The sequence below is a fragment of the Perognathus longimembris genome, chromosome 3, assembly GCF_023159225.1.
Source record: "Perognathus longimembris pacificus isolate PPM17 chromosome 3, ASM2315922v1, whole genome shotgun sequence".
NCBI lineage: Eukaryota > Metazoa > Chordata > Mammalia > Rodentia > Heteromyidae > Perognathus > Perognathus longimembris.
In genome coordinates this window covers 122,578,359-122,605,208 of record NC_063163.1, presented here as the reverse complement: position 1 = coordinate 122,605,208, position 26,850 = coordinate 122,578,359, and the positions used below count along the sequence as shown (strand labels likewise).

The following is a 26,850-nucleotide window of genomic DNA, read 5'->3' as shown; positions in this document are numbered from 1 at the left end:
GTGCTATTACATTATAGAAAAATGAAAAGTCCCATTGAAGTGCAGAATAACCATAAATTTTCTTTCAAAAGCATACAGCATATACACACAAACTGAAACAAAGTTATAATTAAGATGTCTAATTCTCCTGAAATAGCACTTAAATATATAATAATTCACCATAGGCCATACAGGCAGGCTGGCTCAAAGAGCCTCCTACACCATCAACTAGAAAAGCTATTAGACTCAATGCTTTGGAATAGTTTGGCAAATCCTTCCCAGTTACGAAGACAAACACTGTGGTGTGGTCAGAAGGTTCTGGACTCATTTGATCTCCAACACCTTAAGTTCCGAGAGGAAGCTGGGCATGCTGGTTTCTATCTGACAGGACAATATCGTCAGTTACCGCTGTTGCCTGGCTCTCTGTCCCTGCAGCAGACACTATGGTGAAGGTCAACACAGCAGCAGAGACCCAAACCTTCCCATCCTGCTGAGATCTCACAAAGAAGCAGTGTACAGAGACAAACAAATAGTGCCCCTTGTGGGTTTGTGGGACGGTTGGAATGCTTTAGAACATATGTGAGTGTCATTCTGGCTGGGGCTAGTTCCTTTGTTCCACTTTGAGACTTACCTTTGCTCAGGTACAACATTGAGTTTTGCTTTTTGTTAGTTCCATGTTCTTGCTTCTGGATGTGGATATTTGGTTTGTGCTTTAGAGGCCACATGGGTGTTGCTAGAACAGAAAGCCTAGGATCAACACCACCAGGGCCACCGCACTTTCTGTACTGAGAAGGAATTAACTGACCCTGCTCTTCAGAAAGGCTTGGTAATGTAAGCCGCAAACGAGAGCCTGGGGAGGGTGCAGTGACTCCCCAATTCCTGTTGCTTAGTTAATAATAGTAAGATTTGATAAAGGAAAGTAGCTTGTATAATGTTTATAAAGAGTTTCAATATTTTCAGTCTTTCTGGAACTATTGGAGAATGCTGTGAAGAAACAGACAGGGAGAAAAGGTTCTTAAAAATCTCCAGAGTTTCTTTTTTAAATGCCTGTTCACTCTTATTTTGCAATGGCTCTGGTTGTGAAATCATCAGGTCTGAAAAACAGTGGATTTTACTGACAAGATGTCCTGAAGGCTGCAAGTGTAAACAAACCAGATTCATTAAGAGAAAGAAACTGAGGTGGCAGATTTCATCATAAAAGGAGGAAAACATTTTCCAGTTGAATTATAGGTAAGACACGGCTGTTTCATTTAAAAAATGTCAGTTTCTGCAGGCTGAACAGAACATTTCAACTGGTTCAGTTCATGAAAGCCATCTGCACCTGCTCACAGTGCAGCTTAAAGGAAAAGAAGTCGGTGCCGAGGACTTTAATTTCTACAGACAATAAGGATGGGGTCTGGTGCTCAAGCACCATGAGTGAGAAAGAGCACCATGGAAGAAAGGTGCTGTGGTTTTTAACTACCAATAAATAATCATCTAGAGTCAGCGCTCAGTGTTATTTCAATTTTATCTGGCGCAGCTGAGCTGCCTGATCTAGTTGCATGTTTAAAAGTTATTTGATTAAACTTCAGTTAAAAGGGGTTTTCTTTTATGTAGCCTAGGGTTGAATGAATTGCTGGTGGGAAACTTTAGCTCATGAATTCAACAACTACAAAAAAATCCTTTCATTTGCGAGAGCTGCTTCCTGCCTAGCTCCTTTAGACATCTGCTTCTCTAGTATAGGGAAACACACACATACACATGCACACACACAGACTTGTAGACACACATGCATAGACACCGGACACACGCATGCACATACACATAAACACAGATACCCAGGCACATAAACACACAGACATGCAGATACACACAGACATCAGACACACACGTACACAGATGCAGATACACAGAGACTTCCGGACACACACACACACACACACACACGACCTCTGTTAAAATAATAAGCAATCACAAAACTTCCCTTGCAAAAGTTACGGATTCTCTCTTAAACACACTTGCTCCCAGTAGAGTTTATTTAATGTATCTTTAATAGCTTCCTTAGTCTCCTCTCTGCCTTTCCGCTTTTAAATTCTGGACAGTATCAAGCTGACAAAAGAAAGCCTTGGTGAAATGCAAACCTTCGGGGGGCGGGGCCCAGCATCCGCTAGCCAATGAGCTAGCGAGGCGGAAGGAGGCAGGAAGGGGCGTGGCCAGAGGCACCGCCCACAGCCCTTAAATGGCAGCCGCTTCCGGCCGGGCGCCGCGGGCACGCCCCGCCGAGGCCCGGGCTGCGGGCTCCCGCTCCCCGGCCCGCCCCGCGGCCCCGCCGGGGCACCGGAGCCTCCGAGCGGCGGATCCAGCCCTCTCGGAGCCCAGAGGAGCGGGGCGGGCCCGGGCCGAGGACGGGCCGCAGCGCCCAGCAGGACCCCCAGCCCACCCGGCCAGCGAAGCCCCGGACGCCCAGCCCGGGAAGGCCGCGCCCCGCGGGGGCTCGGGGCGCGGGGTCGGGAGGCGCCGGGCGCCCCGCGGGGGCTCGGGGCGCGGGGTCGGGAGGCGCCGGGCGCCCCCCGCGCGCGCGCGCTCACCGCCCCGAGGGCGGGGGAGCCGGGTGGCCGGGGGCCGCTGACAGCCACCTGGGGCCACGGGCCGGCGCCAGGGCAGGCTCGGCCATTTCCCCGCCTCGCTCGGTTGGGGCGCGAGGGTTGTCCCGGCCGTGTCCCGTCGCCTGGAGGGCGGCGAGGCAGCCAAGGGCAGGCCTCCGCACACGATGCGACACACCCACCCAACAGGCAATGCCCGGTGTGTGGGGAGGGGAGGGGGGCCCGGGGAGGGGGGGGGAGGGAGGGAGGGGGGAGGGAGGGAGAGAGAGAGAACAACCATTGATCTATTGCCTACAACTGAAACATGCACATATCCGAAAATGTCAGACCTTAGACAACAGGATAAGGCATCCAGATAGGAGTGTGGGGATAATGTCCTTACCACAAGCAAAGACAAAAGGTGAGTGACACTGATAGAAATAACAAACCCAATGCCCCGTCGCCATACAAAACATAACTTTCAAGGTACCTCAAAGATCCATTTTCCTCTGAACTTCCCAAAGAATTTGCAAGATGTAAAGTTCAAGGAGCATTCAGAAACGGCACACTTTCAAAACAAATCACACATAGCCAGATTATTTGGACAATTTTACTATTTTTTCTTTTGGTGAGGAGTTCATTGGAAGTATTAAAAATCTCACTCTAGACAGGATATGAAATCACAGTTTATGGTATATTAATGCCGCATGAAAATTTTCTTTCCCAAATAAGAGCCCATATGAAACTTGCTTACTAAGCCTTAAACAAACCTTTCTTGTATACCTGTTAACCTCATATTGAAATACAAATGGATTTTTAGATGCCAGTTTAATTCCTGAGCGTTTAGAAGAAAACATTCCACCTTTTGTACGAACTCTAATTTGGGCCACACATTCTTACACCAAGGTTTTTTTTGGCTGACTTCCTTCAATACAAGTTTGTATGGGCTGCAAACTTGTGGCCTGGCTCAAGCTCATTTTAGGATCACCTGAACCACACTATCAAACTTAATTCTGTGCATTTCACATTTAACAAACATCTGAGGGCCTATATGGCAAGTGTTGTGCTGGACACAACAGATACCAAGGTCACAGACAGGACCCCCAATACTGGAGAAAGTTATAGATTCGTAAGAGAGACCAAGTGGTAGATACATACAAGAATTGGATTTGAGGGCCCCCCCAAAAAATGACACTTAACTCAGTATGTAGAGACTCATAAGATGGAGCAACTGGTTCAGAGAATGCCATCTCCTCTACAAAGAATCAGTCATCTTCTCAACAGAGAGTAAATTTTGGAGTGCATTTCTGAGTATGCTACCCGATGACAGCACCGTGCGACATTGCAGGCATCTCAGTTGGTGTAATTATATTTGGGGACATTTCCACAAGGGCAAATTCGACTAAGGGTCCAGTCCTCTGAGTGTTGTCAGGGAAATGCATGATTACATAAGATGTTTAAAAGCAAGAAGGCAGAAGAACACTGCTTGCAAAAACAGAGTGCTGACCTCACCTCTGGGGCAGGGTTGGAAGCACAGGGCACAAAGTGATACATCCTGCTGGGGCGTCATGGTGGGCAGCCCAGGAGGCACCAGATCTACTTCTGAATTGATGCACAGACCCTCCCTGTAAGCTGCTAATTCTGAAAGCCACCTAGGGCATGGCGCAGACTGGGTGCCGGTTTCTCTAATGCAAATCCAGGGAGGACACTGTCCTGTGTTGACCCCTCAGTGTGATGCGTGAAGGCAGAGGTCTGCTCCCAGGGAATCTGCATGGTAATGCACACAAGTGATCTGAGGAACCAGAGGACCACCTCTCTCAGAACAGTATTCTCACAGACTCCTCCCTCTGTCCCAACCGTTATTGCCACGGGAAACAAGGCAGTGTTCATGGCCAGTTGCTTTGCTTTTCATGTGTAGCATGATCAAAAGAATAATTACACAGAGAGGAGTTCTGCAAAGAGAGAAATTGCATGTGATCCTCCTTGCACAAGGCCCTCAGTGTGTTTCTGTGAACTTTCTGATTTGTTCTGTTGATTGGAGCTTCAGGTTACAAGCAGAGATCAGAAAGCCTTCATTAACATCTCCTGAGCTTTCTCATATGAAGTCAGTTCCACATACCCCTGCAGCCTGGAGATACACACACATACACACACACACACACACACACACACACACACACTATCAGTTTGAAGACTTCCAAGGAAAGAGAAAGAGAAAAGCACAGACAGCTCAGTCAAGAAATAAAGTATTAAACTTGCCAAGAGAAGAATTCCAGGACAGGAGTTCAGTGGCCAAAAATAATGTTCCCAAGCATTTCAACTCTTCCTACACATTTTTGCTTAACATCTCGTACTCCCACCCCAACACGCGTGCAGGAAACCTAGATGGGAACCAGGAGGGTGAACTGCCTAGGGCAACATCGAGCATTTTTTTTTCTTTGAGTGACAGACTGGAACCTTCCCTGAAGTTAAGTTCACCTTGTGTGAATTCAGCTTTTCCACACTGCAGATGTTCCTGCTCTAGACCCTGCAGAGCAGAAGGTGACAGAAGGAAAACACAACGTGGCGCGGGGGTAGGGTGAGGGAGTAGTCTTGTTCTTGCTTTTCCTGCCTAGCATAATCCCCACCATGGCCCTCCTACATCCTGTCTCCTATGTAGCTGGGATGACAGGCACCATGACAGCTGTTTTACATTGAGAAAGGGCCTTGCCAACTTCTTTTGGCCTACGCTGACCTTGAACTCTGAGCCTTCCAAGTAGCTAGGATTACAGACATGAGCTACCACACTCAGTTTTTAATCTTATAGTTTTAAGTGCTCAAATTTACACTTTTAGGTCAGACTCTGTCTTTTACTTCCAGCTATGAATAAATGAAAAAGTTGGTGCCACATTACCGAGCTTTGGATCACAAAGAAAGAGTAAACTGCTGACAGTTCCTCTCTGGGGAAAGCATTCAGTAATGGATACTTGTGAAATGACAAGGTGTTCAGTTGCTCTCCTGTCTTTCCATTCTGACTCAGCAGTGACAGAGAGGCTTCTTAGATGGGCCGGACAACTACATCTGACTTGATTCAGAATCAATAGTGACTTATCTGGCAATAATGACAATGACAACCCTTTTATTTTATTCCACATTTTAAATTCGTGTATATTAATTATGCAATGTGGAGGGCTTTGTTGTGGTACTTCTATACAGGTATATAATATACTTTCAACATATTCCCTCTGTTGCTCTTTCTCTGTAGTGCTGAGGATTAAATGCAGGGATTTGAATCTGCCAGGCAGGTACACTACCACTGAGTTCCACCCCCACCCCACCCTTTCTTTTACTATCACCTTTTTTTTTTTTTTTTTTTTTTTTTTTGCCAGTCCTGGGCCTTGGACTCAGGGCCTGAGCACTGTCCCTGGCTTCTTCCCGCTCAAGGCTAGCACTCTGCCACTTGAGCCACAGCGCCGCTTCTGGCCGTTTTCTGTCTATGTGGTGCTGGGGAATCGAACCTAGGGCCTCGTGTATCCGAGGCAGGCACTCTTGCCACTAGGCCATATCCCCAGCTTCTACTATCACCTTTTAAAGGAGGCATTTCTATACTTTTTATGGAAAAGTGTACTATGATATCCAAATTCTTGCTTTACCACTGAAATTTGGGGACATAGTTGGAAACTTAGGAAACTGCCTTCTTCATCGTTAAATCAAGAGCTTTACTCAAGCACAAAAGCCAAGAAAGTTTAACCTTTTATGTGGGCACACAAACAGGTGACAATGCAAACACTCAGGAGGCGCTGGAGTTCTGTCCTGTGGAAACGATGGAGATGCTTGGGGGAAAGAGGAGCCTCCCACCCCAAGCACGCTAAGCTCTTGAAATGGAAGCTGGAGAGGGAGGAGCATGCCTGGACAGCCTGGTCCATTTCTGTTTCGTTCTGTGTACTTTGTCCTGTAAAATGGTGTGCTTTATGTTATTGGGGAATGTGTGTGTGTGTGTGTGTGTGTGTGTGTGTATCTGTTCCCCCTACCTCCTGTCCCTATGTCTCTCTCTTCAGACACACACAGAGACACATACACTAGATAATGGAGTTAGCCAATATATATTGAATACTAAAATATACTACATGTTGTGCTGAGCTCTCCGTTTAAATTACACAATAGCTACCTCCCACGTAGGCACCAAGCGTGTCACAGGCTTTCTATCTGATTCCCATAATGGAAGTCACCTTACATAGCCTTTGTGCAAAGCATGCTTCTCAGTCCCTTACATCTGCTCACCTTGTAAAGGACAGGACGGCCATGGGAAGAGGAGGGGGGATTGGCCTTGCTGGTATTTGGGGGAAGCAACTGAAGCTCTGAGATCAGAGGAGATTTGCCTGAGGTCCTGTCTGCCACGAACAGCCCAGCTGGGACTTAGGTACAAGCAGCCTGACAGCCTGACCTTTGTCATGTTCTTAGGCAACAGCTCCTCAATGCCTTTCCCACAACAGCCTATGCTCTCAGTGTTATCATCTGTGTTTTCCAGTGAAGGACTACCTGAAGGCTTTTTTGTTCAGGGTTATCCTGCTTATAGGTCTAGGTGGACTGCAATAGGAGGTGCTGACAAGAGAGCCTGCCTTCTGCCTTCATCCCACTATGCTAGATGGTCTCAGTAAATAAATTGTTAGGTTCCTGGGCCAGTTGGCTCACTTTAAAATTATTTTGCATACTACCCCAAGCACAAAAAGCCCCTTTCACCACACAGGAACAAAAAGAACACCAAAAGTGATTTTGCATTTGTATGTCAAGATACACCCCCCCCCACTCTCCCACCCCCCACAGCTCATTCACATCAGAGCTTCCTGATTCACTTTGATTTTCTAAATCTTCACTTGATTCAGCTTGGTAGAGAAAAGAGTCAATGCTAAAATAACTACTGAAAGCCACCTGAGGGGTGCTGATCTGACATGACAAGTACTAAGGAATTTAAGCATTACACTGATCTGGGGATCCAAACCCCTTCTTTCATATCAACAGAAGAGGAATTGTAAAATCTACTCAAAGAGGTCTTTACTTGTAGACTTAAGAGCTTGTTGATTATTAGGAGCAGGTGTGTCTCTAATGCAATCTTATTTACCCAGCAGCTAAGGTGGTTATTTCTGTACTAGAGCAAGTACTGCCTCTTTCTGAAGATAGCACACTGACGCAAAATGTGTCTTCAACTCCTCAGATGCTCATTTAGCACCAAGAGAGAGAATACCTGGGGTGTAAACCCCATTTTTCTTCTGGAAGAGGTGAGGTTGTTCCAGCATATTTTTGGATGATTTATATTACCTGACAATGGGAAGATAAATTTTCTCTCAGGATTTATGGTATAATTCTCAGCCACCTGGCAGTTCTGTTTATCCCACCTTGTGGGGCTGCTCAGAGGTACCCCGTGGCGGCCCCGGTGGGGGGGGCCTCTCCCTGTGAAAACCACCCAAGCTTGCAGATAGTGTCACCATGGTCCCTGCTTAGTCGCTCACTCTCAGACTGAAGGAGCACAGGAGAAGTTGCTGCAAAGGCACACAGGAATCAGGACAACACACTGGAGGAATTGCTTGTATGAAAGGAAAGCTGCTATTTCTATTCAGATTATTTTCAAAGGCATGAGGACAGTGAATTGAAATTTAGTAGCTGCCGTAGACTTTCACTGCAGATAACATTCTAATTCTATGCAAATAGTAACAGCACTTTCTAGAAAGAGTTCTGAAGTAAGTCACACACACACACACACACACACACACACACACACACACACGAATCTCAGTAGTAGCACAAAACATCCTTTGTTGCCGGACGTGAGAAAAACACACTGGCTTCTAAAAACAGCCATGGGAAGGAAGTGCAAGAACCTCAGGGGGGAGTGGGAGTGTGGAAGGAATGTTACAACTCTTTTTTTTTTTTTTCCTTTTTCAAGTTGTAGGCTCTGCAGCCCTCAATAGTAGTGCAGTAGTTCAATCTTTGTGGGATTTATGTCCTTTTCTGTAGGTGTGATATCAGCCAGGTAGTTTTGAAAACCCTGATAAAAATATGTTGATATTCTGTCATTAAACTGGATTGAGTTTAAAAACTCTTTCAAAAAACAAAATCAAAGGAACTCAAACACCTGCATTTGATTCTAATTTCATACATCTCAAAATAAAGGTGTTTGCCAAAACAAGATAAGAGAGAGGCAAGACAGGTCAGCCAACTACTGCCTAAAATTGCAACTCGATGGACAGAAACCTGGTAGAGGAGAAAGTGGTGCCTCCCTCCAGAGCGTGATTAAACTTCCCCAATCCCTTCATGCAGTGCTATAGGTGAGCACAGCATTATCTGTGCCCTACACAAAGCCCATCATGGCCAGGTTGCCCAAACACTGTCAGGTATCACACCATTAAATCGCAGAGACTGAAGGCCAATGCTAGTGGGCATAGGAATGAGTTCCATGAACCTCACCATAGCCTTTAGATGTGGCAGTGAGAACTGCATGGTGAATTCCTTTCCTGTGATCATGAGGCTAACACTATATAGTAGGCATCTCCAACCCCTCCTCCCTTGCTATTAAGCCATTCTCACTTCCCTTTCTTTATGATATTGGTTGTGTTTTGACCAGTGACACACAGGTAGGAACTGACCAAGGGTTTCTGAGAAGGCATGAGCTTTCCCATAAGCACCAAGGAACTTAGCCTAGGGCAATTTTCCTTTCTGCCCAAAGGGGCACCTGTGCTTGGGGCAGCCATGGCTGTTACTGGATGATGGAACTTACGAAGCCAAAAGTCAAGAATGCAGGACAGATCATGGATGGAGCCTGGACTTGACTTCGTCTCATCTGAAACCTGGGCTCTTTTCAGACCTTGTTTTGTCTGGATAATTCTCCTTTCTATGCACATTTTTAAATTGTTAGGGCTGTGAAGTTCGCGTCCAGTGTTAAGATGAGATTCCCAAGGCCAGCACTCAGTCCTATGACTTCCCTTGGCACACTCTGTCCTGCTGCCTTTGCTGTGGCCCTGCTGATCTCCAAGCTCCTCCACCAGAGTCTCCTTCTGCCCCAGATTCAGGGTTCATCCCTCTGCCTGGATTCAGAGCCCGGCTTACACATAACCTCCTCAGCAAAGCCTTTCCTGATCTTTGCATGTCTTCCAAAGTCAGCTCTCCCCGTGCTCACAGACACCTCTATTTGTCCTGTGTAGTTTTATCCCAATTGTAAACAAAGTAGTTAACGCTTGTCTCCCCACACTGCCTGGTAAGCTCATGAGGTTGAGAATCACATTTCTGTATTTATTAAATGACTTTCCTCACCCTACATTATCTCTTGAGCTAGCCAGATGAAGATAGGAAGGTATGCATTTTACACATCTGCAAGCACAGAAGCATGTCAGCCTGAACTACCACTAGCGGAGACTCTATTCCATACCATAAATATCTCAGCAGAAAGGAAGGAAGGAAGGGGAGCTAAAACCCAGAGGCAGGCTGTGGAGGCAGAGGCCATCCCACTTGGAAAGAAAGGAATACTTCTGTTCCCAAGGTAGTAGCAATCTCAGAATCAGAAGAGTGCTACAAGAAGAACATGGTGGACCTTACAGCTGGGAACTGCAAGTGAGAGCAGGAATTGCTTTGCAAGAACACAAATTCTAACAGACCAAATATGGGCACAATGCACAAAATATTATTTTCTGTGATCCCAAGCTTTGCATTCAGCATTTTGGAAGGCTCTTCTGTGGGAAAACATTTCCAATTGTATAGGAGAGCTGTAGGAGAATGTTGCCATTCATATAAATTTTGTTTTATTGCCAAATTTCTGATAGCCCATTTATTCCCTTAAGCAAGGGATGACTGGTTTGCATCCTTTGTTTAAACTCACAGCGTTCTCTGCTTTTAGAACTCTCTCTTCTTCCCTAGCAGTTGATCTTTTTTGTTTGTTTGTTTTTTTGCCAGTCCTGGGGGCTTGAACTCAGGGCCTGAGCACTGTCCCTGGCTTTTTTTTGCTCAAGGCTAGCACTCTACCACTTGAGCCACAGCACCATTTCCAGCTTTTTCTATATATGTGGTGCTGAGGAATAGAACCCAGGGCTTCATGTATACGAGGCGAGCACTCTATCACTAGGCTACATTCCCAGCCTCCTCTTTTCTCCAGACTGAAAATTCTTCAGAGTAGGAGTCTTGTAACTCCTTTAAATTTAGATTTTTAACACAGAGCAAGTACTGACATTGATATGAATCTATTCTATCTTTTTATTATAGGTGAATAACAAAATGCACAGGCATGTAAGGCATTTAGTAAATACAACCCAAATTGAAAGTCTGATACATGACTTGGAATCACTTCCCTTCCAAGTTATATTTGTTCAGTGAGCGTAATTATAGACTCCATAATCCAAGAAAGTCTTTATTATGGAGGAAAATTATAAAAAAGAAAAAAGACCTTTGGTTTTCCAAGACAATGTGAATGAAGTGTCACCCCCTTTTTATCTTGTGCTTAAAACTTGAAGTAGCCAACCCCTCAGTATTTCCCTGCTTGCTGTCCTGACCATCCCTTCTGCTCTTTCTCCCTGGAGAATCCTGGGAGTGATGGGAATGAGATAAAGCCAGGGAAGACAAGAAGAGGAGACAGATGGGACTGGAAGACATCCAGTCACAGAGACAAAGGACAGACTGGGAAGAAGGGCAAAGGGGACAGGGAAACCCGGTGGGGGTCCAGGGATGTCAGTCAGCTTCCTTTGCACTTCCTGCAGCCTCTAAGTCCTCTGTCTCTGATAAAAAGTGCCTGCATTTTGTCAGTGTCTACCTGATCCTAAGTTCGGCCTACCCAGATGTCAGGCCATAATTAATTTGTAAAGAAATTACTCTGGAACTAAATGCCTTTAATTTTTACTGTGACCTATTTGTGGCTTTGGAGTTGAAGGATAGTAGCATTGAGTCTTTAATGATATCAATGCACAGTGAATACAATCTATTTTTATATTTACAGAAGGCGAAACTTTAGTGTACCTTGTTAATCTGCATGCTTTGTAAATATTCCATGTTTTCACCTGTGCATTGTCCCAACTGAATGCATGTCAGTGCTACCTTCAGTACTTGAAAGGAATCTTATCTTGATGTGGCATGGAATGATACATGGAACGAAAAAAGGAAAGCATACTAATGAATGGCAAGGAAAAAAATGTTCCCTTCAAAGATGTAGATTATGTTTCCTAGTATCTTAAAAAAGAATGAAACAGAAAGGCAGCCTGAAGAAGCTTACGTGTGTTTAAAACCACATCCTGTTGTTGTCCACGGCCCTGGCACAGAAGAACAGGAGGCGAATGTTCATTTTAGGTTCCACATTAGCTGAACTTTTTGGTGAGCTTCTCCAGAAAGAAGAATCACATTGATATGGCAGGCAAGATGGCTGTGGACCACAGCTGCCTAGCCAGGGTCATGAATACAGGGGGTCTAGGGCTGCCAGGAGCTCAGAAGTACGTGGACTCTCCACACTCCACCCAGCCCCATTAGTAGATTCTAAATCACTCTTGAGCAGAGGCCCATCTCTGCCTTGGGCCTAGGAGAAACTTCCAGAAACAAGGAGATGGCTAGTGGGAGTCAGCCAGTAAGAATAGGAGCAACAGTAACTCCTTCTTTCTTTATTTGGTGAAGCACATGAGTTGTTGCTTCAGGCAGATACTGGTACAGGAAGCTGCAAAGGGGGAGAACTTGTGGCCTGGGAGCAAAAAAAGAAAAATTATGGGCAAAGTAGCATTTTTTTTTTGTAGACTCAAGGATTAAAAACAATCATAACTGCTGAAAACTCTTACAAAAGGTGAAAAAAAATCAAGCAACCCTATGGAACAAGTAGCATTGTTTTAAGTTCCTTCCTTATGTTGCTCTACCAACCACCAAATCAACAGCTATCTGCATGTCTTTCGATTTCTTTTTTTTTTTTTTTTTTTTTTTTTGGCCAGTCCTGGGGCTTGAACTCAGGGCCTGAGCACTGTCCCTGGCTTCTTTGTGCTCAAGGCCAGCACTCTGCCACTTGAGCCACAGCGCCACTTCTGGCCGTTTTCTGTATATGTGGTGCTGGGGAATTGAACCCAGGGCTTCACGTATACGAGGCAAGCGCTCTCTACCACTAGGCCGTATCCCCAGCCCATGTCTTTTGATTTCTAAAGGAGACCAGTCTCCTTCAAGATGTTCTACAAACTCAGCCTTGTTTTCCTCAGGTACTTTTTTCTTCTTCTGAAATGCATGTGTTGATAGACTCCAGGGAATAGATTAAGATTTGTTCTTCAGACAGCATTTTCCCCTTGCAACTGTGAGTCAGCCTTCCTTGGAAGAGAAGCCAGGCAAGCGAGTTTAATGTGCCTTGCCCCCAAGCTTCCCTCCCAATCACCCTTTGAAATGAAAGAGGTGGAGAGAAGAGAAAAGCTTGTTTCCATCTGGAAGCGGTTACACACAGAGGTGTCCCTGCTCCAGTTGTTTGCCTGGAGTTTCCATTTATGAACCACCCTCCTTTCTCCTGTGTGTGTGTGCTGAAGACAACTGTTTGAAAATCCATTTCATGGGGCAACCCAGAGGCTTCTTCCCATCCCACGAATCCGGGAAGGCAAACCAGACTCATAGATGTCTCTAGCATCAGTGATAATTGTCTTCAAAAAGTCGGGTCAGAAATTGTTATACAAATTCAATGCAATACCTATCAAAATCCCAGCCACATTCTTCACTGAAATAGAGAAAGCAATCCATAAATTCATATGGAACAGCAAAAAACCTAGAATAGCCAAAGCAATTCTAGGCAAAAAAAGCAATGCAGGAGGTATCACAATACCTGACTTCAAGATCTACTACAAGGCCATCATAACAAAAACAGCATGGTATTGGTATAAAAACAGATCGGAAGACCAATGGATTAGAACTGAAGACCCAGAAATAAAACCGCACTCTTACAGCCAACTGATATTCGACAAAGGAGCTAAAGATATACAATGGAATAAACATAGCCTCTTCAACTACTGGTGCTGGGAGAACTGGGCAGCCATATGCAGAAAACTCAAAGTAGACCCAAGCCTATCGCCATGCACCAAGATCAACTCAAAATGGATCAAGGACCTCAACATCAGACCTGAATCCTTGAAACTACTGAAGGACAGAGTAGGAAAGACACTAGAACTTATAGGCACAGGAAGGAACTTCCTGAATAGAGTCCCAGGGGCACAACAAATAGGAGAAAGACTCGACAAATGGGACTACTACAAATTAAAAAGTTTCTGCACAGCTAAGGACATAGCCACCAAAATAGAAAGACAGCCAACGATATGGGAAAGGATATTTACCAGCACAGCAACAGACAAAGGCCTGATATCTGTCATCTACAGAGAACTCAAAAAACTAAGCCCCTCCAAGCCCAATAAACCCATTAGGAAATGGGCAAAAGAACTAAAGAGAGACTTCACAAGAGAAGATATAAAAATGGCAAAGAAACATATGAGGAAATGCTCAACATCCCTGCTAGTAAAGGAAATGCAAATAAAAACAACCCTGAGATACCACCTCACCCCAGTTAGAATGGCCTATACTCTGAACTCAGGAAACAACAAATGCTGGAGGGGCTGTGGGGAAAGAGGAACCCTTCTCCATTGTTGGTGGGAGTGCAAATTAGTACAACCACTTTGGAGAACAGTATGGAGGTTTCTCAAAAAGCTCAATATAGACCTACCCTATGACCCAGCCATACCACTCCTAGGCATCTATCCTAAACAGCAAAATCCAAGATATCAAAAAGGCATTTGTACTACCATGTTTATCGCGGCACAATTCACAATAGCTAAAATATGGAAACAACCCAGATGCCCCTCCACAGACGAATGGATCCAAAAAATATGGTACTTATACACAATGGAATACTACATAGCGATTAGGAATGGTGAAATATTGTTATTTGCAGGGAAATGGTCGGAACTCGAACAAATAATGTTGAGTGAGACAAGCCTAGAACACAGAAAACAAAGGGGCATGATCTCCCTGATATATGACTGTTAACAAAGGGAGACGGAGAGACAGTAGAGACCAAGTCTGTGAATACTGTATATGTTCTTGATACATTGTATATTGCATATATGTCAACCTGACCTAGACAAGGGATAGAAAAACAGGTTGTAAGATATCATAAGAAATGTACACACTGCCCTACTATGTAACTGCACCCTCTTTGCACAACACCTTGTAAAAAAAATTTATGTCCAATTAATAAAAAATAAATAAATAAAAAAATTAAAAAAAAAAAAAAAAGTCGGGTCAGGAGAGAGCCTAGGCCCAATACTGAGGGTAACTGCCTCCGACCTGTGGGCAGGGTATGGCCCACTGAGCCTTCCAAGGTGGACACCCAACATCCAGGGCCATTTTCCTCCTGGGTCTTTATCCTCTGGGCTAGTGTTTGTAAAGAGTGGTCTCAGGTCCTCCATCTTCCTGGCTTCTACCCAATACCTGGGGATGGAATGAAGACACCTGAATGCTTCGCAGGCATCCAGAACATACTAACAGGCCCTCAAGTTTGAGGAGCACTGCTAGCCTGAAAAGCTGTGTTTCCTCAAAGTATGAAATGGAGGCACGGCTCTATTGGAAATTATGGAGAAAACATTATGACAAAATGAAGATTTCAGTCATAAAGACAATTCTTTGCTTCTCCATTTGTGCTGATTTATAGTCATTAATTATGTCATGATGCATCAACTTAACCCTCAGTATTATTACTTTATACATAAATAAAATTCACAAGAATCAAAGTGGAAAAATTTCCTCAGGATTCTGATTAGTGCTCATTCTGTTTCCCCCTGTTAGTCCCTATTTATTCTAACTTTTAAGCCATTTTTATCTTGCTTCTTTAAGGTTCAAGAAATGGCAAGCCTTTAGATAAACAGTCTCAGCTTCTTGCACTTTCTATCTTCTTTTCAATGCTATCCTCCAGGAATCAATTGAAGGATGTATATGCACTTTGCATCCATGTGCTAATTGACCTCGATGTGGCTAGGCTAGACAGCAGTCAACACAGCATTCTCTACTGGAACACTGCCTGCCTAGAAGTTTAGAAAAATGTTCAGGAATTTCTGGTTCACGTATCTGGTTTGTGTACACTATGGTATTATAAAAACCTATGTTTCAAGAGTACTTTATTTACCCTACGAAGAAGTATATTATCATCTCCTTAATAGTAATGGTGTAATGGTTATTCAGCTTTCTTTTATTCCCAATTGGTAAAATGTTATGTCTAACTCCACTGTGTTTTAAATATATTGCCAATGACTGCTCAAAGTCGGAATGAAGCCTAATAGAAAGAACAACATTGTTTGTTAATGTTTCAAAGCCAATAGGGCCATTTAAACGACAAGATAAAACAAACTAGAATAAACACACTGAATAAAAACAGGTTAAAGCCATTATAATTCCAACAACTTAACAGCAATATTAGTCATCATTATTTCATCACAATATTATGTTCAACATTTCTAAAATGTTTCTCAATAAAAAAAAGTTCATGGAGCTTACAAGACATTAAACAACAAAAGAACTGATTACAACACCTCCAGAGTAAGTGTCCACTCTAAAGGATGGGGACCAAGGGGTAGACAATTCCATTCACCCAGAGGGAGAGCCAAGGAAGTTCCTGGCCAAGGGGCGAGGTGGAATGTGCTCCCCACCTTCCCTGTATCCTCTCAGCCCAGGGAAAGTACTTGGAGTCTCAACTTTGGTTCTGTGGGTGCGGGAAGGCCCCTGTGGCTCTGGGAACCCTGTTATCAGTCATTAGAAAAGCACCTACTCTGGAGTCAGGAGAGCTGAGTGTTCCTTCATACACTGTGCTTGTCACAATCTCCCTGACCTTGCCCGTGTATTAAAATATCTGTGGGATTTCTGTGAAGGAAACAGATAAAACAGAAATGCTGCTGATGAAAACTAAATGTTGGTTATAGTTACAGTTCAAAGGGGAACCAAACGCTGCTTCAGTCGCTATGGACTGAGTCGAGGCCAAGGGTCCTTGTAGGTCCCTGCCTGGGCTATCATGCTACATTTGCGCACACTGCTTTCAGCTACTATTTATTCCCAAGTTCACTGGCAAGGGTGCCTAGCCCAGCTCCAAGTTCACAGCTCCATCACCTTTATGTGGCCCCTGAAATAACAATATGTGGTCGATAGCTGCAAAATTAGTTACAGAGTGTGGAACCTGTCAGTTCGTTTTTGATAAGAGCCAGCCCCCTACTCAATTCAGTCTCTGGAAACCCTGACTCCTGTGTGCTTCTGGGCACAAGTCATTTGCAAGCCAACCCTCTCTGGCAGAGATGTTCATTGGAACAAATGGTGGCAAAAATAACTCATTTGAACACAATACACAACAGCATGTACAAATATGCCGCCCGGCTGAGCTTGAGTTCTCTCTGCTTGTTGACATGTCCTGTTCCTTTGTGTCACCCACACAAAACTGTTCTGTGAGGAGTCAGGCTCTATTCCTGTCCCTCTTAGTCACCCTGTGCAAGGCATTTTCATTTCTCTTAGCTTTTTTTTAGCCCGTCTTGGAATCCCACCTCAATCATTGTACCATGCCGAAGTTTCCAAGTTTAGTTTATCAAGGGGATCCACAGATTAAGCATTACAAATTATGCTAACTAACGCAATATAGTAGCAGTTGTGACCCAAATCACTCCCAAAGAAGCTCTTGGAAATTGAGAGGATGACTATATTCCAAATGAATACTTTTAAGAGTTGGAAAAGTAGCTACCATGCTCCATATCTTGGTTCTACACAGGGTCCTTGTTTGTTTTGCAAAGACACAATGAATACACAAACCATGTCAATCTTCAGCTATAAAAAATGTGCTCTTCTGTTAGGAGAGGAGCTTGAAGACCCTCTGGTTTTCAAAAAATTAGCAGATGGCCACGACTTAACAATGTGGAGGCTATAACATTAACCTGAAGAAATCAACACATTTCAGATTTTTACCCAAATAAACTGTTGTTTATGCCTCAGCACAATAAACATAGTGTCAGATGACCTGCATTAGGAACTCGGTAGAGATCTCTACAGAGCACAAGCTACAGAAAAGGATACACAAGGCCAACCATAATCACAGGAAACCGGTGCCTTTCCATGGCCTCCACACTTGGAAGAGGAGGGAAAGTTGGGCCCAGGCAGAAAAGTGATGGAAAAGCAACAGAGTCTTTCCCTTGTGAGAGGTTCCTGCAAGCCATATAAGCTCTGAAGTGAGCAATTGTAGCAGGGCGGAGAATGTGGCTGCATGGTGCTCAAAGCTGCGAAGAGAAAGCCTTATTCAAAGAAAAGGAGTGTGCAACAGGTCTGCTGGCAGATCCCGCTCAGGGTGAGCTCCATTCCCCCTCCCTCAGGGCTAATTTGGACTTTGGGAGGATGGCAATTGCTAAGGAGGGATAAAGTCATGTGATGCTTTAGTGATAATTGGAGGCTGACCATTTCTGTTTCAAGTTCATTGTATCTCAAAATAGCCTAAGAGTGACGGGGGAGTATGATAACAGTACATTATATGTGTGTATGGGAATATAAGAAAAATCCTAACTAGGCACATAATATATGATAATAAAAACACCACCACCAATCACATAAAAGTGAATCAGGTACCAAACAGTCTGTAATTTCTGACCACGCAGCAAGTACAGACTGTAAGTACAGACATATATTAAAGTAGAGCATCTGGCTCATATCTGTAAATCCCAGCTATCTCAGAGGCTAGAAAGGGGAAGACCCCTTCTTGATCAATTGCCAAGTGCAGTAGCATGCACCTGCCATCCTAGTTATGATGGGAAGTCTACAACAAGCAGATCACAGTCAGGCCTGTAACTGGACAGGAAGTGAGACCCCATTTCACAAATAACCACTGCAAAAAAAGAGCTCGAGGCAAGGCTCCGCAGCAGACTGCCTGTCAAGTGTGAGTCCCTGAGTTCTGCTGAGAAATGAACACATGAAGACATATGAATACCCAGAGACGTAGCAGCAGGAAGGACACACTCCAGGTTTCCTGCACTATGACAGGCTTTTTCCTTTCTAGTGGATAGGCTTCCAGAGAGCGCCTCTGGGAATACCACATGGTGAGTCCCCATGGCCATGGCATACTCAAGGCATGCTAACTTAGAAATAGGGAAGGGGTGCTAAATTCCAAACTCACTGGAAACTAAGTCTCCTATGAATGGGCCATATACCTACTCCAGGAAGAGAGGGTTTTTAAGAGGACACGTGGACGGCCAAGTACCCGCTGGGGAAGGACACTCCTCCCACAGGCTCCTCTGAAGGGCACGTGGGTAAGGGAGAACATCGAGGATGTGTATGGCCTATGAAGAAAAGGCCAATTTCTTTGCAGATGCAGCAAATTAACCAGCTCTTGGGATGTTGTGGGGAATACATGGAATTTGGTAAAAAGCAAACAAACAAACAAACAAAAAACAATGGGGTATAATAATGGAGTCAGGGCTAAGCTGATGATGGAGCACAGAAAAGCATTTAGGATTCATACAGAAATGAGCTGGCTTAAGTAAGACAATAGAAAATTGATGTCTCCATTAAATGAAATTCCTTTCCCACATATAAAGTCTGAAACAGAAATGGACACAAAAGAGGAGAAATATGTGAGTAATTCATTCAACACAAACACAATATATTAATTTTAATACAATGTGAAGTTGCTCAGCTTCCAGCTAGGGGACAAAGATGCCGGGGGGCGGGGGGGAGAGAAGAGGTAAAGGAGGAGGAGGATGAATAAGAGGAAGAGGAAGCAATAGCAGGAAGGAAGAAAAGAGGGTGGAGAAGGAGGACTAGGAGACAAAGGGGAAGAAGAAGAAAGGAGAAGAAGAAGAGGAGGAACAGCAGGAGGGGAGGAGGAGGAGGAGGAAGAGGAGGGAGGGGTGAAGGAGGAAGAAGTAAAGGAAGAATGGTGAAGGAGGAGGAGGATGATGAAGATGACAACTTTTCCTACAATTTCTCCAAGGCAAGCAGAGAGTGAAACTTAATTAAACAAGTCATATGTAAGCCTACTGCTTATTGCACAAGGCGTTACTTTTCACTTCACATTGTCAGGCTTCATTAACTACCGGGTGCTGTCTAGAGGAGAAAAGAGGGACTGACTGGGAAGCAAAGCCCTGCCTGGTCTGACGCTCCCTGCCCGCCCCCCCCCCCCGGCCCGGCCCCCATGGCTCAACGACTCCTGTGCTCCCTTGGGCTCTCTGGGGTCAGTGGAGTCTGGGGCTTTCTGCACTGTTGGGGACCAGCCTATGATTACTCAGCCTTTTTGCTGTCTTTTTGTGCTCTTTGACCTAAGGCACCCATTGGATGAATTGGAAATGTGAATTTTGATTTCGCTGAGACTTGAGAAACATGGAGATGGCCTCCTCTTTATGACAGGAACCTATGCTCAGAACAGGCCAGATGCCAGCTCTGCTCTCCAGGACACCGTTTATTGTAAAGCCTGATGCTATGACAGGTTTGGATAAAAAGAAGATTTAACTTTCCGTTTCTCTTCCTACCAGAGCATCTTTTAAAGGAGTAAACATGTTTTCTACCAGTGTGGATTCCAAAAAGCAGATATTTGAAAACATTTTAAAAACTGACTTTGGAAAAAATGAAGAGGATGGGTGTGATGAATGCCTGTTTGGACTGGGATCCATCTCCAAAAACTGAGACACACAGTAACAAGGCTAGAAATGCGTGCAATTCAGGATATCACAATCCACTTAATTCATGTCACAGCAGGCCCCAAGGGTTTGCTGATGCGTGGACCACTCAGAGTCGTAAAATCGCCTGTTCACGAAGCTGAGTAAGAAAACTTGGTGGATGACTGAGTGAGGGGAATTTGATGGAAGATACAGCCTAACTAGACTTCATTTCAGTTTTCTAGAGTGAATGTGATTCTGTCGGTACAGTGCAGGGAGATTTTGGTAAGCTGCACAAAGCATCACTGTACGTGTACACCTTGACTGCTCAGCTTCTAGACCACCCTCCTTCTTGCCAAGTCTGCCATGGGGAGCCCTACCCATCCCTGTGACCTCTAGGCATAGGGACCGCCACACTTGACAGACCCTCCCCTACTGAGCTTCCCGACTTTTAGTGAAATCTCTGATTTCAGACGGGGTACTGAGACATCTCCCTTCCACTCCAGCTCATACCAAAAGACATCTCCCCAGAGGCCGGAGACTTAGCATGTCCAAAACTGAGCTCTACATCCTTTCTCAAAAACTTGATCCTCCAGTTTTCTCCTTAAAATAAAGAGCAACCCACCTGTTTAGTTTTTCTAGTGAAAAGATTGGCATTTTTCTTGATTTTTCTGTTTACAAAATTTATCTAGTATCCATTAAAATTTCTGTTGTGTCTATCAGATATTCAGACTCTAACACATTATCCATTTCTACCACTAAGTGTGTTCCAAGGCTCTATTTCTTATGAGTTTATTATTGTGGCTGCCTATATCATCTCCTTTAAAATGCTGCCTTTTCTCTCTTCAGTCCTTTTAAGACACAATAGCCAGAAAAATCCATTTATAACCTCAGTCAGATTATGCCACATCTCTACTTAAGACTCCCATTTAAATGAACAAAAGCTGAAATCCTGTTAGCATTACAAGGTTACATGCAATGCTTCCCAGACAACATTCCTTCTTTGATATTAACTCTTTTCCTTACGGTGCCAGCCATATGGTCCTGGACCATCCAATGATGCCCTTGTCTCAGAATTTCACTTTGCTCAGTACCTGGAGTTCTTCTCCTCACACTTTCTTGCCCCTTTAGCATACCTCCTAGCAATGCTTCTCAGAGGCTCCCTTCTCAAGGAGGATCTATGACCTGCCTATTTAAAATTCTCCCTTGCTCTCTTATTCCACAGGCCTTCTTGACACAGGACATTTATGCACTTTACTTTTGTTTTGCCCACGAGGTTGTAAGTTCCATGTTTCTTGGATATGTGCCTGCTACAAATGCCCTGCACACAGTAGGAACTAAAAAATATTTGCTGAATGCATAGATAACATCCAGGTATGCTTACATTTCTATTGTTACTTATGTTAAAACCCGTTGGCTTCCAGGTGTAGATAAAAAACACTTCAGTGATTTCACAAAAGCCCACCATACCAGTGTCAGGTTTTTCAGATGGATTTCAAAATCTAAAACACTCAATGGCCAGAACCTAAGTAATTTTTGGAAAGCAGGACAGGTATGCTAAAAACATGTAAATATCTTCTCAGCAAAATCTCAGAAGCAGCAAACTAGACTTAGTGCCATGTTCTCAGCTAGGCTATTTTGCACAGGTTGGAAATCTGAGGAAGCTTTGGAACTCAGTGTGCACCAGTAATTGGCCTTAAAGTGATTTAACACACACACAAATGGCACTGTGCCTTTGGAAACCTGGAATGCCGCGTTACAGGTTTTCTGCAAAACAGATTCATTTACTTAACATTACTCTGACCCTTTAACTTCTAACTTGCTGTACAATTAAGCTATTTAAGCCTTCCATTTAGACAGCTCTCTTTGTGTTACAATCTGGGTCTAAATAGAAGCAAAAAAATGACCTTACACCTTTCTGTTTTGCAAAAGTCTGGTTCTGACCCATGAAAATTTTTATATATGCAAATTGTAGCAGCAGAACATCTGCTTAGCGTTCAGCTGTATGGGAGAGACCATTTCTACTTCACCCTTGCATTCTAAGAACATTGATCCATTCCCCCACCACCTGCATGTCACTCACGCAGAGTCAAGATCTGCTATGTGGCTATTTTTTTCTTGCCTGTTTCAATGCAAAAAGATTTATGTGATGCTGATCACATTAAGGTTTGTTTCACAAAAGCATGAGGGAAGGCAGTCAGAACAGACATCCTGTCCCACTGAAAAAGCAATGGAAAACAATCTGAATTGTGCACAATTTGCAAATCAATGCAGTCATCTTGGCTTTTTTCCATGTATTTATTCTTCCTAAAAAGTTACAAATAATTTTGGAAGAATATTTATTCCTTGAAAAGATTTACTTCCTTATTTATTTATCTTAATGGCCCCACTTAAGTTGAAAAGAATCAGATTTACTGGGCTCCATTAACATTTGACTTGGGAAAACTTACACTAGCTTCAAATAGCAATTGCATGCAAATGAAAGCAATTTACTTTCATTTGCTTAAACAAATAAAATTTTGGAAAGCTTTTCTTGTGCTGGAGCTTTTGTCCCTTTCTCTTTCTCCTTATTCTTCCTTTCTGTAGCAAATTATCCTCTACAAGCCTAAAAGAGAAAACAAAGTCAAACATGAAAACAAGTGGTATGCACGCACGGGGTTAGAGCACAAGCTTCAGTCCTGATTTTCCAGGGGCAGGAGGAGGTGAGGCTTGAGCCAGGAAGGAGTTTCTCCATGTCCAATGTGTGTCCTAGGAAGACAGTGAACTGTCCGGGGCCTTCATGTCTCAAATACAACTTGGGGAGTAAAATGTTCACAATGACTCAATTCTCTGGCTATTGTGGGAATCAATTTTTCATGTTTATATTTTTGTAACGTGGAACTTCTTTTATTAGATGGTTTCATTGTGTTCTTCTGTCTCCTTTCTTTGTCTCCTTGTTTTCTTGGTATTTTCATTTAGTCTTAGTTGTCTTTTAAGATATTTTAAATCTTTTCCTCTATTAACATCTTTGCTCATATCCTTTCCTTTCTATAGCAGTTTTCTTTGTTATATTTTTATTTCAGTTACTAACCATAAAATTATAGGGCATTTCTTCTTTTCTTTTTTAATTCTTTATGGATCATGAAGTTGTTTCTATTGTGAAATCCAAACAAAAGAAATTAGGTTACTTATCAATTAAACAGTATCCAATTTTATTGGAAAAACAAATTCAAGTCAAAACAGAACATAATAATCATTCATAGCTCCTATTTCTTGTTCTTTCCTACACTGTATGTTTAAGTCTGGAAAAGCTTTCATGCTTTTTGTAAATACTTCATCACTAAGGTTCAAAGACATGACCCTCTAAATATTTTGGTGAATTTCAGACATGAATCTTATTAGACAAGATGTTCTAGAAACTACATATTATACATGATCTTTTGAAAGCTACATTTCCATTTGGTATAGTATCATGTTGACCTATTTCCATGTTAATGTACATATATTATTTCAGTTTTAATAGTTGCATCATCTCGCCTTGTATAGATGAACTGTGATTTCAATTTTAATAGTTATATCAGCTCTCCTTGTACAGATGCTTGTGATTTCCCTATTGGAGGATATCTAGGTTACCTCTTCCTTTCTACTAATATAAGAATGCTTCAGACTCCACACAGAATCCTCTGAAATAATGACTGAAAATGTATTAGTGAACTAGTTCTCACACATATCCTATCTTTTTTTTTGTCTTGTCTTGTTGAAGAACTCAGACCATGCAAGGCCTTCAAGTAAAAACTAATATTCATGCGATTGTATATTCAATATACATTTATACAATATATATCTTTGGAATCTGATGCCAAAAATACACAGAAAACCTGTTCCTGATCTATTAATTTTCTCCAGTTTAAACATTTCTGCCATTTCTAATATTTGTAGTAGCTCTTGACACAAAATACATGCTGCAAACCAATACAGACGCTGTCTTTGAAGTTTCTGCCCATCTTTATGTCTACTTTAACTACCCAGTAGCATTTTATCCTCAGTTCCTCATGCTGGGTAAGAGTGAAACATGTGCCCGGGTCAGAAGACCCTGTTTCCGACCTCCAGCACTCATATTCCTTGGGAAAGAGGGTTAGGAGAGGCTGGGAAAGGCCAGGCTGGGGAGTGGGTTCGGATTCCTAATGCTCTACTAGAAGGGTAGTGGAAATCAATTTTCATGCAGCTGCTTGGGCCTGAGGGAACTTTTGATACTCCATGCTAGTGGAAATGGGGTGGAACCTACAACTCTTCAGGGAAAGTGAATCCTAACGAAGCAGCTAGCAGTTTCCTGGTCCAGTCTCCATTTCTACAGAACACTAACCACTGGGAGGCCAATAGAAAGCATGAGACTTGCTGTGTCCTTCTCCTCCTTCAGACTCACTGCGCTGACTGAAACCCTGGAACTGTCCTCTCGCACTCCGAAAGGACGGTCTCTGCTTTATAGGGAGGGAAGCAAGAACCATTCCTTAGGCTTGTCAGGGCACACATTTTTAAAAACTTGATCCTATATGCCAAGACAGAAAAGTCACAAGAGGCCACTTCTAAGGAAAAAACGACCCTTGTCTGCCTTCAGACAGAGCAGCCTCCAGAGCTGAGAAAGCTGCCGGGTCATGCCAACTTGTACTGACCGCAGTTAAAAGGTCAGGTTGCCATCAAAGAAGACTTTATTCTTGACACAGAGTGAAAGTGGCTTCTGGGATCTGTGTAGTCAAATGGACTCATGTATTTAGATGTCTGCCTTTAAAACACTAATCAAACAGACACAGCTTGAGAATGACTACTAAAAAGCAGAAGAGGAAAGATATCTGCTTGTCTTTCCATTTCTGTAGTGATTTATCCCCTTTCCTCCCAGATAAACAGTGTTATAGCTTTGCAAATTAAGAAAAAAAGAAAAAGAAAGAAAAATCTTCTAATTCCTGCTCTATGTATACAGAGCATAAACCTCCATCTGCAAAGGACTGTGACAAATATGCAGGATTCATTCTTTTATCTAACTGCTATTTAGCTCTCAGGTGCAGGAGACTGTGCACAGGTCTGAACAGAAAGCTAGGTCCAGAATCTGTAAAAGCTCCCATTGGGGCTGGCGCCGGTGCCTCAGGTCTGTCATCCTAGCTACTCAGGAGACTAAGATCTGAGGATAGTGGTTCAAAGCCAGCCCAAGTAGCAAAGTCCATGAGATTCTTATCTCCAATTAACCACTAGAAAACCAGAAGTAGTGCTGTGGCTCAAAGTGGTAGAGTGTTAGCCCTGAGTGGAAAAAGCTCAGAGGCAGTGTCCAGGCCCTGAGCTCAAGCCCCATGACAGCAAAAACAAACAAGTGGAAAAACCTCCCATTGGGAAGGCCTAGCCAGATGTTGAAGGCAACATCTGAGGTCCCTCCAATGTCACAACTCAGTGCACAAGGCCAGGCACTACAGCAAACTGGAGGCCGTGGTGTCTAAAGTAATTTAAAGTGGAATAGAGGTTTTTGTAGCCTTAAATCTTGGCATACTAATCCAGTGTGCTGAAAGAGCTAATGAGGTAAGCAGAACGGCGAAAGAGAGCAAACACTCCAGAAATGCTGCTTTCCCTCTGAGTCAGGGCTGTTGCTGTTGTTTTGCTTCTTTTTAAAAATTCACAGGAAGTGGTTCTCATCAGGATCCTGGAGAGGACTTGCTGGAGAAGCCAGAGACCTTCCTTTGTGTCTCCAACTCTATACATCTGCGGTCAGGTCAAAGAGTTTGTATGGATTGCAACCCCATGGGATACTGCGTCCATACTTCAGACCCCACTCTGAGAACCACTAAGAGAATCAGAGATCATTACCAAATTCATCCTAGCAGATAGAGATGGGTAAAGTGCACTTTAAAAAAATATTACTAAGGGGCTGGGGATATGGCCTAGTGGCAAGAGTGCCTGCCTCGGATACACGAGGCCCTAGGTTCGATTCCCCAGCACCACATATACAGAAAACGGCCAGAGGTGGCGCTGTGGCTCAAGTGGCAGAGTGCTAGCCTTGAGCGGGAAGAAGCCAGGGACAGTGCTCAGGCCCTGAGTCCAAGGCCCAGGACTGGCCAAAAAAAAAAAAAAAAAATCTTACTAAGGTAGTTAAAAAAATAATGCCACTTTATATAGACCTGACTTTTTGGTAAGCCGGGCAACTACTTCCCATGTGCAGTGAATCGATCTCTTTCATGCATGCCTTGTGCTCTGGAAAAAGTAAAAACAGATTCTCCACCACTTCCCAAGGGCTGTGCTGTGGCAGACTGTGCGAAGTCATCAGAATAGCTCTTTGCCCGCAAGGAGCTTAGGGTGCAGAGAAGTGAACAGCCAGTAAACCAGAATGTGGAGGTCAGAGTTAGGATAGGTGCTAATCAATTAGGTATTAAGAAGGAATGACAAACATGCAAGGTCGAGCTGGAAACTTGGAGATGAAGTATCATGAAGGTTCTCTACTAAGATGAGTTGTGAAGGATCAACAGTTTACTAGAGAGGATCTGGAAGGGCTTTCTGCACGGAGGCATTAAATATACTTTACTTTTGAGAGCTGCCAGTATCTTTGCTCAGCAATACCACTTCACAAATGTCTCTGCACACTGTTTGAACTTTACCAGAAAAGCACATCAGAAGGATCAGTTGGCAGTTGCCCACTGGGAAAGGATTTGCCTGAAAGCCTAGTAAATGGTGGGATC

The 26,850-nt window shown here is 43.6% G+C and overlaps 1 protein-coding gene and 1 long non-coding RNA gene across 2 annotated transcripts in view; both read right to left on the bottom strand.

Annotated features, from left to right (window-relative positions):
* Maml2 (mastermind like transcriptional coactivator 2) overlaps nucleotides 1–26,850 on the bottom strand; it is a 254,013-nt gene that overhangs the window by 176,422 nt on the left and 50,741 nt on the right. The gene's annotated exons all lie outside the window — the stretch shown is intronic.
* LOC125349698 lies at nucleotides 113–25,317 on the bottom strand. Its single transcript, XR_007210559.1, has 3 exons — nucleotides 24,557–25,317; nucleotides 9,878–9,881; nucleotides 113–124 (listed from the first exon to the last, which is right to left on the bottom strand). It is a non-coding gene; the product is annotated as an uncharacterized LOC125349698 (long non-coding RNA).